The sequence below is a fragment of the Carcharodon carcharias genome, chromosome 30 (genome assembly GCF_017639515.1).
Source record: "Carcharodon carcharias isolate sCarCar2 chromosome 30, sCarCar2.pri, whole genome shotgun sequence".
In the NCBI taxonomy this organism is placed as follows: domain Eukaryota; kingdom Metazoa; phylum Chordata; class Chondrichthyes; order Lamniformes; family Lamnidae; genus Carcharodon; species Carcharodon carcharias.
The window spans coordinates 25,610,543-25,615,828 of NC_054496.1; positions in this window are offsets into that span (position 1 = coordinate 25,610,543).

The following is a 5,286-nucleotide window of genomic DNA, read 5'->3' on the forward strand; positions in this document are numbered from 1 at the left end:
AGCAGGAAAGGACCATCAGATTTATCCCATCGAAGGCCCATCTCAAACCCCAGCTATGATTGGCTGCACCCATGTGGCCGTCAGCATTCCTCCCAATGAGCCACCAGCTTTCATGAGCAGAATTGGGCTTCCACTCCTTTCAGGTCCAGCTGCTAACTGCTCCCTATGCAAGCCTCTGGCTGCCATGATGACGACACACAGTGCCAGCTCACCATTCGCCCAGTCTTTGGGCTGCATTTTATGTGCCCCAGGGCATGATTTTGGTAGGGGGTGAGGCGGGTTACATAAAATAGGGCGGGTGCCCACCCCCGAGCTCACCCCCATAATGCAGGGGCTGGGTGGGCGCAAGGATGGGCAGCCCACACGCCATATTTAAGTAAGTAATCAAGAGCCAATTAGGTTAGTTTGCCAAGCCAATTGGCCCTGATAGTATGCTGTACGGGCCCCCACAAAGCGGTTGACGTTAGCAGTCGGATGGGATTGACCTGTCCAATTGTTTTTGGAAAAGGTTTTCAAAGGGCGGGAAGGGAGGCAGGTTATTATCTTTGGGGGCTGCCCTTTGTGGATTGGGGAGGCAGGGTGGCCCCATAAGATAGACCCCTGCCTGCTGCATTGAACACACCGCTCCCACCTTCCCGGGCCCCTCCCTAATTTGCCCCGAACACACACCCCGCCCCCACTTGCTCAAGACTTGCCTCTCCTCCACTGGGCCGCCTCCTTTCTGGTTGCAGCCCCGGCAGGGCGCACTCCAATGGGCTGTCAGCGCTGCTGGGACAGGCGGAGCCACCAACCAGTCAGATTGGCCGGCAGCTCCTGAGGGCAGGGCCTCCTTCCCAGTGAGGGGCAGAAGTCCCACGCTGTCCCTGTGTAGCTCGCCCACAGCAGGTTATGGCTGTGGGGTGTTTGTGGGAGTGGGGGTGGGGAGTGAGTGGGGGTGAGGGTGGGGAGTGAGTGGGGGTGAGGGTGGGGGTGGGGTGTGTGTGGGCGTGGGGTGAGAGTGGGGGTCGGATGTGTTTGGGGGTGGGAGTGTGTGTGGGGGTGGGAGTGTGTGTGTGCTGGGGGTGGGAGTGTATGTGTGCTGGGGGTGGGAGTGGGAGTGGGTGTGGGTGTGGTGTGAGTGGGTTAGGTTGGGGGGTGTATGGGGCGGGGGGTCACGGAGGGTGGAGTAGGGGGGCAAGCAGGCTGGCATACAGCAGGAATCTCCACACCAACTTTGCTTCCGGGGGGGCAGGGGTGGTGAGCAGACCTTGCCCTGTAACATTCCGCCCTTTTACTCAGATTTGTAGATTAGGGGCTGACTGCCTTCTTTGTCCCTGCCGATGAGTAACCCCTAAGTAACCTGTGATCACTGGCTGCACTGAGGCAGGGGAATCACCAGAGCCACCATCGAGCAGGCCATTGATTCTCTCAAGTAACATTCCTGCTGCCTGGGCACGCCTGAAGCTTTCTGCTCCACAGCCTAGAGAGAGAGTCCCAGACTGCGATCAGCCAATGCATTCTTCACGCTTTGCTGTGTGACAGACACACAGCACCTGCACAAGAAGAAAACTGTTCACAATTTGAGGAGGGCGGCCTCTATGTCCCCTAGTAATTGACTCTTCCACCCTGCGAAAAAGCTTCTGACTATCTACTCGGTCCATGACACTCATAATTTTGTAAACTTCGATCAAGTCGCCGTCACTCTAGTGAGAACAATCTGAGTTTCTCCAATCTCTCCTCATAGCTAATAATCTCCAGACCAGGCAGCATCCTGGTAAACCTCCTCTGCACCCTCTCCAATGCCTCCAAATCCTTCTGGTAATGTGGCGACCAGAATTGCACGCAATATTCCAAGTGTGGCCTAACCAAGGTTCTATACAGCTGCAGCATGGCTTCCTAGCTTTTATACTCAATACCCCTGCCGATGAAGGTAAGCATGCCATATATATGCCTTCCTGACTCCCTTATCCACCTGCATTGCCACTTTCAGTGACCTGTGGACCTGTACACCCAGATCCCTCTGCCCATCGATGCATTTAAGGGTTCTGCCATTTATTATATAATTCCTACCTTGTATTAGACCTTAGGAGTCAGGGAGAAAACTCTCCACTGGTTGAAGTCATACCTAGCACAAAGTAAAATGGTTGTCGGAGGTCAATCATCTCAGTCCCAGGACATTGCTGTAGGTGTTCTTCAGGGCAGCATCTTACGCCTAATCATCTTCAGCTGTTTTATCAATGATCTTCCCTCCACCATAAAGTCAGAAATGAGCTTGGCTTAAATAGCCAAGTGGTTATGGTACTGCTTGTAACCCCAAGATCAAGAGTTCAAATCTCACAATGGTAAACTATGAAACAATGTAACTTCATCTGAATAGGAACAGATGGAAACGGGTTTGTACTCAAAAAAATTACATGCCTAAATAGCCAAGTGGTTATGGTACTGGGTTTGTAACCCCAAGATCATAAAGTCAGAAATGGGAAATTGCTGATGACTGCAGTGTTCAGTTCCATTTGCAACTCCTCAAATGATGAAGCATTCTGTTCAATTCACAGAAAGATCTGGACAACATTCAGATCTGGTCCACTAAGTGGCAAGTAACATTCATGCCACACAATTGCCAGGCAATGACCAGCTCGAACACAAGAGAGAATCTAACCATCTCGCCATGACATTCAATGGCATTACCATCTTTGATCCTTCACTCTCAACATCCTGGGGATTACCATTGACCAGAAATTTAACTGGACCAGCCATATAAATACTGTGGCTATAAGAGCAGGTCAGAGGCTAGGAACCCTGCGGCAAGTAATTCACCTCCCAACCCCTGCAAAGCCCATCCACCGTCTACAAGGTTCAAGTCAAGAGTGTGTTAGAATACTCTCTCCTTGCCTGGATGAGTGCAGCTCCCACAACACTCAAGTAGCTTGACACCATCCAGGACAAAGCAGCCTCCAGATTGGCACCCCATCCGCAAACATTCACTTCCTCCACCAGTCCCTCCATGCACAGTGGCAGCAGGGTGTACCATTTACAAGATGCACTGCAGGAACTCACCAAGGCGCCATTGACAGCACCTTCCAAACCGAGTCCCCTCAGGATTTTATATGTTTCAATAAGTTCACTTCTCATTCTATTAGACTCCAATGGATACAGGCCCAACCTGTCCAACCTTCCTTCACATGATAACCCCCCACTTCCCAGGTATCAATCGAGCGAACCTTCTCTGAACTGCTACTAAGGAGACCAAAACCATACACAGAACTCCAGATGCAGTCTCACCAATGCCCTGTACAACTACAGCAAAACATGCCCACTTTTATATTCCATTCCCTTGCAAGAAACAACAATATTCCATTCACTTGCTGTAACTATATACTAACTTTAAATAGCACTGGTTTGAGCTTCAATCAAAACAGCAAGAGCTGGCAGTGTAGTCTCCTGACACAGTAATTTTAAGCCAACTCACCAGGCAGGATCGGGTGGAACTCTACTTTTACTCTCCCCCTAATAGTTGACTTCAATGGACAGTAATGAAGGCAGAGGTATAAAGGCAGCATCACACCCAGTCCCATCAGTTTCCTAATGGACTGGTTAGGTTAAAAATGCCCTCCCCAGTGTGGGAGAGCTGAGCTGAGCTGTCATTCCCACGAATGGCACCTTGTGCCAGAACAGCACATGTGCTGATAGCAGATTCTTCCAGACTCTCACACATGGCTTTCCAATACCCTCATGCAAGGACTCATGTGCAGCAAAGCAGCTTTCTCTTGAAGGTTTTGCCTGTTAATTGTAAGTTAATTGTGTTGTTAAGATACACAGGTGAAGGGCATTGTTTAAATAAGTAATGAGAGACTTCCAAAAAAGTATTAACAGAGACTGAGCAAGTTCCTTGTTTGAATGGTGGTTTGTGTCCCTGCCTGTCATGCTGGTGACAGGGATTCAATTCCTGGACCAGGAGAAGTTGTCATCTACATAATTACCAGTGGAAAATGACAATGTGTTATGGTCTCAATTGGTAGCACTCTTGCCTCTGAGTCAGGGGATTATGTGTTCAAATTCATGTCCAGGATTTCAGCACAACACTCCAGTGCAGTGGGAGTGCTGCATTGTCAGAGGTACTGTTTGGATTAGAGTTAAAAGAGAGACTGGGGAAAGAGGGTAGTATGGTGGTAATGTCACTGGCTTAGTAATCCAGTGGCTCAGAGTTAATGCTTTAAGGATATGGGTTCAAATCCCACTAGGGGAGTTGGTGGAAATTCAATTCATAAATGTGGAATTATAAAGCCAATCTCAGAAATGGTGACAATGAAGCTATAATCAATTGAGCCCATTTGGTTCATTAATGTCCCTTAGAGAAGGAAATCTGCCATCCTTAACTGGTCTGGCCTACGTGACTCCAGACCCACAGCAACATGGTTGACTCTTAATTGCCCTCTGAAATGGCCTAGCAAGCCACTCAGTTCAAGGGTATTTAGGGATGGGCAACAGTTAATGCTGGCCTTGACAGTGAAGGCTGACATCCCATCAAAGAATGAAGGGGGGGAAAAACCCTCTAAAGAGAAACTGCTGGGATACTGGGTCAGTAGGTAGGAGGCAGACATATGTAATGTTGCATTCTGTGAATAAAGGAACTTTCAAGAAAAGCATGTGTTTTGTTTCATACTTCACCATCTGGCTTGGGATCCAATTATCATTGCTTTCTCCAGCACCACTAGGAGATGAGCTAGTCCTCTGATGAGCCATCCCCTGGGTAGTCCTATCCACTGCAACTGACCACATGTTTTTGTGACCTTTTTTAAAGGAAAGAAGAATGGAAAACTCGCATTTATATATTCTTCCAGGAATTTAGGATGTCTCAAAGCATTTAACAGCCAATGAAGTACTTTTTTCTCAAAATCACAGCATTTTAATGACACAGAAGGAAGCCATTCAGCCCATCGTTTCTGCACCAGCTCTCCAAATGAGCATTATGGCCTAGTGTCAGTGCCCTGCTTTTTCCCCGTACCTTTGCACATTGTTTGAATAGAAACAATCTGATGTCCTCTTGCATGCCTCAATTGAACCTGCTTCCACCACACTTCCCAGGCAGTGCATTCCAGACTCAAACCACTCATTGTGTGAAAAAGTTTATTCTCACATTTGCTTCTTTTGCAAATCACTTTAAATCTATGCCCTCTTACTCTTGATCCTTTTTACGAGCAGGAACAGCTTCTCCCTATCTGCTCTGTCCAGCCCCCTCATGATTTTGAACATCTCTATCAAATCTCCTCTCAGCCGCCTTCTCACCAAGGAGAACAGCCCCGACCT